At 35.1% G+C, this 12081-nt stretch overlaps 3 non-coding genes across 3 annotated transcripts; all 3 read left to right on the plus strand.

The window, feature by feature from the left end:
• The first annotated feature begins 1162 nt into the window (after positions 1 to 1162).
• LOC130801317 (U5 spliceosomal RNA) lies at positions 1163 to 1279 on the plus strand. The gene has a single exon (XR_009039559.1). It is a non-coding gene; the product is annotated as a U5 spliceosomal RNA (small nuclear RNA).
• A 4655-nt stretch (positions 1280 to 5934) lies between these two features.
• Positions 5935 to 6051, plus strand: LOC130801324 (U5 spliceosomal RNA). The gene has a single exon (XR_009039560.1). It is a non-coding gene; the product is annotated as a U5 spliceosomal RNA (small nuclear RNA).
• Positions 6052 to 10706: 4655 nt separating this feature from the next.
• LOC130801329 (U5 spliceosomal RNA) lies at positions 10707 to 10823 on the plus strand. The gene has a single exon (XR_009039561.1). It is a non-coding gene; the product is annotated as a U5 spliceosomal RNA (small nuclear RNA).
• The last annotated feature ends 1258 nt before the right edge of the window (positions 10824 to 12081 follow it).

Here is a 12081-nt window from a genome sequence, read left to right on the forward strand (position 1 = left end):
TAATCATGTGGTGAGTGAGAATAAAATAGAGGTAAAAAAGAAAATTATTCAATTACTTTTTACCAAAGATGGAGATAGTGCAAGTATTTTGAAACAACAAAAAAATATTAAGTGCAAGTATTATGTAACGAAGGAAGTACGATGTAGTATAATGCACTCTTTCCTAGTGAAGATATTATAATGTAAAGTATCATTGTACTTAGATAAGGTCTTGGTCACGGTTGCGAAATGGCATTCGTGATCGATCCAAATAGTTTTCTGGTTGTGTTGGTGAAAGTAGAGGTCATGCAGTAATAATGTAACACATGAACTGGGAAACAATTAAAGGAGAGTGAATGGAGGTGCCTATTTTGGCGCGGCCTCTGTCCATTCTCTTGTTATCAATGTGGACAAATACTAGACTTGATCAATACAGAGTCAGAAAGAATATGAAGTAAAACCTGGAGCAACACATAAGCAGAAGGTAAAGTAGAAGAAATCTACACATCATCACTAACCAAAGAGAAATAAAATAAAATCTTTATGAACCAATTTGAGAAACTCCTCATTAATAATCGTCACTAACCTACCGCTCACCCTCCTTTATACGCGCTTGGAACCGGCAATAAGCACGGAGTTTAGGAAGTTCTGTTATTGATGTCATAAAATACAGTATAATGGAATGTTTCTAGTACATTTTTGCAGAAGATTTGTTAGACTTGTTTTCTTATGTGTTTGTTCTTGCAAAAGCATTTTATATTGTTGTGAAGAGCTAGGTAAAACAGCCATACTGGATGAGGATGCGTACCCCAGTGAGTAGACATGAGTATGAAAATTTTACCTACGGCGGAGGTACCCCAGTGAGTAGACATGAGTATGAAAATTTAACCTATGGCGGAGGGCGGGTATGAAATTTTATAAGTGGGTATGGAAATGCATATTTGGAAAGTAATATTTATCTTGAGATCTAAAGTCTTTGGCAATGGATATTTTTGTTGAAATTCCTCAATGGGAAATATCAGGTATCAAGAGTTCAAGACCATTGATATAATGAAATTGTTGGGCAAACAATAACAGTCATCAAGTGCAAAGGAAATGGAAATTATCCCATATCAATCAGGAATAAAAGTGCAGGCCTTGGAAGTATTATAAATAGGTATTTTGATTTTGAACAAAATCACGCAGCCACGCAGTGAGCACATAGCGAACTATTCTTTCGCCTTTTACTAAAGAATACCGTGTGCTCGCTGTATTAAGTGGCATACGTTTATTTTTGGAGGGAATTCCGAATAAGGAGTTTCCAACAAGACTAGTTTGATAGATTATTTCACCTTTAAAATACTATAGCGATACAGTGTTTGGCCTTATTTTTTCACTATGATTGTTTTTTTCTTCCAATCTATCATAGGGCTATTAACATTTAGCAATAACACAACTTATGACTTGTGTTGTATGGGTACACTCATTTACGGTAAGGACTATAGTACCAAAATATTAGTGCTTCATATCTTGTTACTTGATGTAGAAACCAACTTTGGGGGTTGGAAATATATACCGACATTTGTGCATCTTTGTACTGTAGAAAAAAACTTCTCATGACGGAAGCAATAAATTAGATAAATGGGCTCAACGTCAAATTTCCAGCAACTATTTGACATAAGCAGTGCACAAAAAAAATTACTAGAATAGTCGCAAGATATATTAAATAAATAACACTCGTACATTCTAAATACGCTAGCAGGAAAAGCAATAAATTGGTGTTAAGGAAAAATTTAGGACACTCACTCCCTCGCATAGAAAAAAGTTACAACTTCCAAATACATTCACTCTCGAAGTTTTAATGCTGAAAAAGTAATGATGTGGTGAGTACAATAAAATGGAGGTAAAATAGAAAATTATCGAGTTGCTTTTTACTAAAGATGGAAAGAGTGCAAGTCCTGTGAAACAACCAAGAAAAGTAATAAGTGCAAGTATTATGGAACGGAGGAAATACAATATATTATCAAGTACTCTTTCCTAATGAAAATATTATAATGTAAAGTACCATTGTGCACTGATAAGGTTTTGGTCACGATTGCAAATTGGCTTTTGTGATCGATCTGAATAGTTTTCTGATTGTGTTGGTGCAAACTTGAGAAACTTCTCATTAATATTCATAGTGCTTGGGAATAGCATTATGCACGGAGTTTAGGGAGTTCTGTTATTGAAGTCATAAAATACCTTACAATGGAATGTTTCTAGAACAATTTTGCAAAAGGTTTGTTTGACTTGTTCACACTCTATGCAATGTAAATAAGGAGGCTTTGATAAGCTGAATGAAGATAAAATTACCTCTCGGAGCTAGCAGTGCTCAAAAGCAGCATATCCATTCTTTGTTTTTCTTCCTTTTTTTCTACTACGCAGATTCTATCCATTACAGATTCTCTCAAGGGAATATATCAGGTATTAAGAAGGGTACTAATGTTGTATACTGGTGCAAATAGTAACGAATATCAGTCATCAAGTGCAAAGGAAATGGATATTATCCCATATCAATCAGGAATATAGGTGCAAGCCTTGGAAGTATTATAAATAGCTATTTTGATAACTACTAGAACCACGCAGCCATGCAGTGAGCGCAAAGCGAATTATTCTTTCGCCTTTTACCGTGTGCTCGTTGCATATAATGGCATATGTTTATCTAATGAGGAGTTTCTAATAGACTAGTACAAGAAGTTTTTATTGTGCACGGATATATGATATAAGCAATGATCATATGTTAAAAGTCCAACATGTCACTTAGGTTGGGCTGGTTCGAATGTTCCGGTTTCAAACAATTTTGGCGGTTCCAATTCTCAGGTTGGGCGGATCAGAAACTTAATTGATATCTTTAATGAGTTAAGAGGGATCCTGGCCGAAGTCGTTGGGCTCCACTGCACTTACCATCTCCGAAGTTGGGTGAGAGACTATCACAATTTGTGGCTGCCGGTGTTGGGAACTGCATTTGTGCAGTAAATACTAAATACAAGAAGTCTATAGACTGTGTCCCCTTTATAATATGATCTCGATACTGTGATTGGCCTTGTTTTTGCACTATGGCTGTGCCTTTCTTCTTCCAATCTATCATTAAGTCCTTTTTTTTTGCAAAAAGACCTTCAAATTTCCGATAACCTTGAAAATGCATCTCTCATTTCTAGGTTTACAACATAAAGCAATAGATTAGCACCTTGTCACTTGTGGCGCCCCGTGCCCGGGTACTCATTTACGTTAAGGACAATAGTAACAATGCATGATCTTTATTCATTTCTTTCTACAAATAGACATCAAAGATAAACCATTTAGAGCTATATGCCTTTACCAATATGCTACACGATTATTCTATATAAGCTGAGAATAACAAGCAAAAAATTAGGAGTGATTTATTTAGGCAAACCAAGGTCATGCAGTAGTGTAACACATGGGGCTGGAAATATGATCATTGATACTTCAAATAATCACTTGATACACTCCCGTGATGAAATTAGTTCGTGATGTCGGAACAAATCTCATGACCCATACTTTTTAGAATAGTAATATATCCCATACTAAGAAACTAAGAGAGCAAGCAAAAGAAAGATGAATTTAAAATGATGATGCATACTTCGATGCAAATCACTTACCTGGATGGGATAAGTGGGTGATCAAGAATAATCATAGCCTTGGTTGTTGATCTCTAGGTTGTATGCTTGTGTCCCTGAAGTTGAAGAGTGCACTTGTTGTGCGGTAGTGGAAGTAAAGATCGAAAACAATAATGAAACAATAAAGATTCAAACAAACAATAAAGAAAATCATACTGAGAAATTAATATGCTTCACTATCAACGTGATAGTTACATCCATCGGCACCGAGAATAAACTTTTCAATATAAACCGGGAGATTACAAGATGAACACGAGAAATCACAACAATGGCTCTCCAAGCTTTTTCTCTCTTAGTTTTCCTCACTTTGTGTTTTGCATTGCATCTTGTTCTAATTCTAATTATATGGGGCCTTCATATAGTATACCTCATAATAAAAAGAAATTAGGGTTAAGAAAATACAAAAAACCGTCAAATACTAAGAGTAACCAGCCAAAAACGTGCCAAGAAACCGCCATTACGCGAGCCGTGAAATGAAGACAAAACGCACTCCGCACCCCGCAGAGGTCCTATTGTTCGAGTCACCACATTTCAGCAGTACTAATTACCCATATTAAAAAAATGTTAACTCATTTTAGTTTGGAAAGTGCCATACGCGTAATTCTGCATAAGAAACCTAGTTAAACAAAATATGACATGCAAGAAAATGGTTCTGAATTTTACTATTTCATATCTTATTACTCGATGTAACCATCTTTGGGGATTGAAATTACCATTTCATACTTGAGCATCTTTGTTGATCGTAAAGAAGTGATTAATTAAACATGCTATCCATATAAATTGGATTCGTAAGGAAAAGCACACTCTTGAGGCAAGCATTAAAATCAGACAAATGGGTTTAACGTCAAATTTGCAGCAACCTATTCGACATAAGCAAAGCAACAAAATAAACAAAAAAAAAAAACACTAGAATCATCACAAGATTACAAAAATAAACAACTATCAACCATGCACCATAACATAGCACGATTTACATGTCTAAAGTTAAACTGCATCATTATGCATTTATGCTACACAAACATTTTAAATACGCTAGCAGGAAGTGTTAAGGAAAAATTTAGGACACTCACCCCCTCACTGAAAAAAAAAGTTAAAACTTTCAAACACATTCACTCCCAAGCTCCAATGGTGAAAAAGTAATCATGTGGTGAGTGAGAATAAAATAGAGGTAAAAAAGAAAATTATTCAATTACTTTTTACCAAAGATGGAGATAGTGCAAGTATTTTGAAACAACAAAAAAATATTAAGTGCAAGTATTATGTAACGAAGGAAGTACGATGTAGTATGATGCACTCTTTCCTAGTGAAGATATTATAATGTAAAGTATCATTGTACTTAGATAAGGTCTTGGTCACGGTTGCGAAATGGCATTCGTGATCGATCCAAATAGTTTTCTGGTTGTGTTGGTGAAAGTAGAGGTCATGCAGTAATAATGTAACACATGAACTGGGAAACAATTAAAGGAGAGTGAATGGAGGTGCCTATTTTGGCGCGGCCTCTGTCCATTCTCTTGTTATCAATGTGGACAAATACTAGACTTGATCAATACAGAGTCAGAAAGAATATGAAGTAAAACCTGGAGCAACACATAAGCAGAAGGTAAAGTAGAAGAAATCTACACATCATCACTAACCAAAGAGAAATAAAATAAAATCTTTATGAACCAATTTGAGAAACTCCTCATTAATAATCGTCACTAACCTACCGCTCACCCTCCTTTATACGCGCTTGGAACCGGCAATAAGCACGGAGTTTAGGAAGTTCTGTTATTGATGTCATAAAATACAGTATAATGGAATGTTTCTAGTACATTTTTGCAGAAGATTTGTTAGACTTGTTTTCTTATGTGTTTGTTCTTGCAAAAGCATTTTATATTGTTGTGAAGAGCTAGGTAAAACAGCCATACTGGATGAGGATGCGTACCCCAGTGAGTAGACATGAGTATGAAAATTTTACCTACGGCGGAGGTACCCCAGTGAGTAGACATGAGTATGAAAATTTAACCTATGGCGGAGGGCGGGTATGAAATTTTATAAGTGGGTATGGAAATGCATATTTGGAAAGTAATATTTATCTTGAGATCTAAAGTCTTTGGCAATGGATATTTTTGTTGAAATTCCTCAATGGGAAATATCAGGTATCAAGAGTTCAAGACCATTGATATAATGAAATTGTTGGGCAAACAATAACAGTCATCAAGTGCAAAGGAAATGGAAATTATCCCATATCAATCAGGAATAAAAGTGCAGGCCTTGGAAGTATTATAAATAGGTATTTTGATTTTGAACAAAATCACGCAGCCACGCAGTGAGCACATAGCGAACTATTCTTTCGCCTTTTACTAAAGAATACCGTGTGCTCGCTGTATTAAGTGGCATACGTTTATTTTTGGAGGGAATTCCGAATAAGGAGTTTCCAACAAGACTAGTTTGATAGATTATTTCACCTTTAAAATACTATAGCGATACAGTGTTTGGTCTTATTTTTTCACTATGATTGTTTTTTTCTTCCAATCTATCATAGGGCTATTAACATTTAGCAATAACACAACTTATGACTTGTGTTGTATGGGTACACTCATTTACGGTAAGGACTATAGTACCAAAATATTAGTGCTTCATATCTTGTTACTTGATGTAGAAACCAACTTTGGGGGTTGGAAATATATACCGACATTTGTGCATCTTTGTACTGTAGAAAAAAACTTCTCATGACGGAAGCAATAAATTAGATAAATGGGCTCAACGTCAAATTTCCAGCAACTATTTGACATAAGCAGTGCACAAAAAAAATTACTAGAATAGTCGCAAGATATATTAAATAAATAACACTCGTACATTCTAAATACGCTAGCAGGAAAAGCAATAAATTGGTGTTAAGGAAAAATTTAGGACACTCACTCCCTCGCATAGAAAAAAGTTACAACTTCCAAATACATTCACTCTCGAAGTTTTAATGCTGAAAAAGTAATGATGTGGTGAGTACAATAAAATGGAGGTAAAATAGAAAATTATCGAGTTGCTTTTTACTAAAGATGGAAAGAGTGCAAGTCCTGTGAAACAACCAAGAAAAGTAATAAGTGCAAGTATTATGGAACGGAGGAAATACAATATATTATCAAGTACTCTTTCCTAATGAAAATATTATAATGTAAAGTACCATTGTGCACTGATAAGGTTTTGGTCACGATTGCAAATTGGCTTTTGTGATCGATCTGAATAGTTTTCTGATTGTGTTGGTGCAAACTTGAGAAACTTCTCATTAATATTCATAGTGCTTGGGAATAGCATTATGCACGGAGTTTAGGGAGTTCTGTTATTGAAGTCATAAAATACCTTACAATGGAATGTTTCTAGAACAATTTTGCAAAAGGTTTGTTTGACTTGTTCACACTCTATGCAATGTAAATAAGGAGGCTTTGATAAGCTGAATGAAGATAAAATTACCTCTCGGAGCTAGCAGTGCTCAAAAGCAGCATATCCATTCTTTGTTTTTCTTCCTTTTTTTCTACTACGCAGATTCTATCCATTACAGATTCTCTCAAGGGAATATATCAGGTATTAAGAAGGGTACTAATGTTGTATACTGGTGCAAATAGTAACGAATATCAGTCATCAAGTGCAAAGGAAATGGATATTATCCCATATCAATCAGGAATATAGGTGCAAGCCTTGGAAGTATTATAAATAGCTATTTTGATAACTACTAGAACCACGCAGCCATGCAGTGAGCGCAAAGCGAATTATTCTTTCGCCTTTTACCGTGTGCTCGTTGCATATAATGGCATATGTTTATCTAATGAGGAGTTTCTAATAGACTAGTACAAGAAGTTTTTATTGTGCACGGATATATGATATAAGCAATGATCATATGTTAAAAGTCCAACATGTCACTTAGGTTGGGCTGGTTCGAATGTTCCGGTTTCAAACAATTTTGGCGGTTCCAATTCTCAGGTTGGGCGGATCAGAAACTTAATTGATATCTTTAATGAGTTAAGAGGGATCCTGGCCGAAGTCGTTGGGCTCCACTGCACTTACCATCTCCGAAGTTGGGTGAGAGACTATCACAATTTGTGGCTGCCGGTGTTGGGAACTGCATTTGTGCAGTAAATACTAAATACAAGAAGTCTATAGACTGTGTCCCCTTTATAATATGATCTCGATACTGTGATTGGCCTTGTTTTTGCACTATGGCTGTGCCTTTCTTCTTCCAATCTATCATTAAGTCCTTTTTTTTTGCAAAAAGACCTTCAAATTTCCGATAACCTTGAAAATGCATCTCTCATTTCTAGGTTTACAACATAAAGCAATAGATTAGCACCTTGTCACTTGTGGCGCCCCGTGCCCGGGTACTCATTTACGTTAAGGACAATAGTAACAATGCATGATCTTTATTCATTTCTTTCTACAAATAGACATCAAAGATAAACCATTTAGAGCTATATGCCTTTACCAATATGCTACACGATTATTCTATATAAGCTGAGAATAACAAGCAAAAAATTAGGAGTGATTTATTTAGGCAAACCAAGGTCATGCAGTAGTGTAACACATGGGGCTGGAAATATGATCATTGATACTTCAAATAATCACTTGATACACTCCCGTGATGAAATTAGTTCGTGATGTCGGAACAAATCTCATGACCCATACTTTTTAGAATAGTAATATATCCCATACTAAGAAACTAAGAGAGCAAGCAAAAGAAAGATGAATTTAAAATGATGATGCATACTTCGATGCAAATCACTTACCTGGATGGGATAAGTGGGTGATCAAGAATAATCATAGCCTTGGTTGTTGATCTCTAGGTTGTATGCTTGTGTCCCTGAAGTTGAAGAGTGCACTTGTTGTGCGGTAGTGGAAGTAAAGATCGAAAACAATAATGAAACAATAAAGATTCAAACAAACAATAAAGAAAATCATACTGAGAAATTAATATGCTTCACTATCAACGTGATAGTTACATCCATCGGCACCGAGAATAAACTTTTCAATATAAACCGGGAGATTACAAGATGAACACGAGAAATCACAACAATGGCTCTCCAAGCTTTTTCTCTCTTAGTTTTCCTCACTTTGTGTTTTGCATTGCATCTTGTTCTAATTCTAATTATATGGGGCCTTCATATAGTATACCTCATAATAAAAAGAAATTAGGGTTAAGAAAATACAAAAAACCGTCAAATACTAAGAGTAACCAGCCAAAAACGTGCCAAGAAACCGCCATTACGCGAGCCGTGAAATGAAGACAAAACGCACTCCGCACCCCGCAGAGGTCCGATTGTTCGAGTCACCACATTTCAGCAGTACTAATTACCCATATTAAAAAAATGTTAACTCATTTTAGTTTGGAAAGTGCCATACGCGTAATTCTGCATAAGAAACCTAGTTAAACAAAATATGACATGCAAGAAAATGGTTCTGAATTTTACTATTTCATATCTTATTACTCGATGTAACCATCTTTGGGGATTGAAATTACCATTTCATACTTGAGCATCTTTGTTGATCGTAAAGAAGTGATTAATTAAACATGCTATCCATATAAATTGGATTCGTAAGGAAAAGCACACTCTTGAGGCAAGCATTAAAATCAGACAAATGGGTTTAACGTCAAATTTGCAGCAACCTATTCGACATAAGCAAAGCAACAAAATAAACAAAAAAAAAAAACACTAGAATCATCACAAGATTACAAAAATAAACAACTATCAACCATGCACCATAACATAGCACGATTTACATGTCTAAAGTTAAACTGCATCATTATGCATTTATGCTACACAAACATTTTAAATACGCTAGCAGGAAGTGTTAAGGAAAAATTTAGGACACTCACCCCCTCACTGAAAAAAAAAGTTAAAACTTTCAAACACATTCACTCCCAAGCTCCAATGGTGAAAAAGTAATCATGTGGTGAGTGAGAATAAAATAGAGGTAAAAAAGAAAATTATTCAATTACTTTTTACCAAAGATGGAGATAGTGCAAGTATTTTGAAACAACAAAAAAATATTAAGTGCAAGTATTATGTAACGAAGGAAGTACGATGTAGTATGATGCACTCTTTCCTAGTGAAGATATTATAATGTAAAGTATCATTGTACTTAGATAAGGTCTTGGTCACGGTTGCGAAATGGCATTCGTGATCGATCCAAATAGTTTTCTGGTTGTGTTGGTGAAAGTAGAGGTCATGCAGTAATAATGTAACACATGAACTGGGAAACAATTAAAGGAGAGTGAATGGAGGTGCCTATTTTGGCGCGGCCTCTGTCCATTCTCTTGTTATCAATGTGGACAAATACTAGACTTGATCAATACAGAGTCAGAAAGAATATGAAGTAAAACCTGGAGCAACACATAAGCAGAAGGTAAAGTAGAAGAAATCTACACATCATCACTAACCAAAGAGAAATAAAATAAAATCTTTATGAACCAATTTGAGAAACTCCTCATTAATAATCGTCACTAACCTACCGCTCACCCTCCTTTATACGCGCTTGGAACCGGCAATAAGCACGGAGTTTAGGAAGTTCTGTTATTGATGTCATAAAATACAGTATAATGGAATGTTTCTAGTACATTTTTGCAGAAGATTTGTTAGACTTGTTTTCTTATGTGTTTGTTCTTGCAAAAGCATTTTATATTGTTGTGAAGAGCTAGGTAAAACAGCCATACTGGATGAGGATGCGTACCCCAGTGAGTAGACATGAGTATGAAAATTTTACCTACGGCGGAGGTACCCCAGTGAGTAGACATGAGTATGAAAATTTAACCTATGGCGGAGGGCGGGTATGAAATTTTATAAGTGGGTATGGAAATGCATATTTGGAAAGTAATATTTATCTTGAGATCTAAAGTCTTTGGCAATGGATATTTTTGTTGAAATTCCTCAATGGGAAATATCAGGTATCAAGAGTTCAAGACCATTGATATAATGAAATTGTTGGGCAAACAATAACAGTCATCAAGTGCAAAGGAAATGGAAATTATCCCATATCAATCAGGAATAAAAGTGCAGGCCTTGGAAGTATTATAAATAGGTATTTTGATTTTGAACAAAATCACGCAGCCACGCAGTGAGCACATAGCGAACTATTCTTTCGCCTTTTACTAAAGAATACCGTGTGCTCGCTGTATTAAGTGGCATACGTTTATTTTTGGAGGGAATTCCGAATAAGGAGTTTCCAACAAGACTAGTTTGATAGATTATTTCACCTTTAAAATACTATAGCGATACAGTGTTTGGTCTTATTTTTTCACTATGATTGTTTTTTTCTTCCAATCTATCATAGGGCTATTAACATTTAGCAATAACACAACTTATGACTTGTGTTGTATGGGTACACTCATTTACGGTAAGGACTATAGTACCAAAATATTAGTGCTTCATATCTTGTTACTTGATGTAGAAACCAACTTTGGGGGTTGGAAATATATACCGACATTTGTGCATCTTTGTACTGTAGAAAAAAACTTCTCATGACGGAAGCAATAAATTAGATAAATGGGCTCAACGTCAAATTTCCAGCAACTATTTGACATAAGCAGTGCACAAAAAAAATTACTAGAATAGTCGCAAGATATATTAAATAAATAACACTCGTACATTCTAAATACGCTAGCAGGAAAAGCAATAAATTGGTGTTAAGGAAAAATTTAGGACACTCACTCCCTCGCATAGAAAAAAGTTACAACTTCCAAATACATTCACTCTCGAAGTTTTAATGCTGAAAAAGTAATGATGTGGTGAGTACAATAAAATGGAGGTAAAATAGAAAATTATCGAGTTGCTTTTTACTAAAGATGGAAAGAGTGCAAGTCCTGTGAAACAACCAAGAAAAGTAATAAGTGCAAGTATTATGGAACGGAGGAAATACAATATATTATCAAGTACTCTTTCCTAATGAAAATATTATAATGTAAAGTACCATTGTGCACTGATAAGGTTTTGGTCACGATTGCAAATTGGCTTTTGTGATCGATCTGAATAGTTTTCTGATTGTGTTGGTGCAAACTTGAGAACTTCTCATTAATATTCATAGTGCTTGGGAATAGCATTATGCACGGAGTTTAGGGAGTTCTGTTATTGAAGTCATAAAATACCTTACAATGGAATGTTTCTAGAACAATTTTGCAAAAGGTTTGTTTGACTTGTTCACACTCTATGCAATGTAAATAAGGAGGCTTTGATAAGCTGAATGAAGATAAAATTACCTCTCGGAGCTAGCAGTGCTCAAAAGCAGCATATCCATTCTTTGTTTTTCTTCCTTTTTTTCTACTACGCAGATTCTATCCATTACAGATTCTCTCAAGGGAATATATCAGGTATTAAGAAGGGTACTAATGTTGTATACTGGTGCAAATAGTAACGAATATCAGTCATCAAGTGCAAAGGAAATGGATATTATCCCATATCAATCAGGAATATAGGTGCAAGCCTTG

This window comes from Amaranthus tricolor, chromosome 1 (assembly GCF_026212465.1).
Source record: "Amaranthus tricolor cultivar Red isolate AtriRed21 chromosome 1, ASM2621246v1, whole genome shotgun sequence".
Taxonomy (NCBI): domain Eukaryota; kingdom Viridiplantae; phylum Streptophyta; class Magnoliopsida; order Caryophyllales; family Amaranthaceae; genus Amaranthus; species Amaranthus tricolor.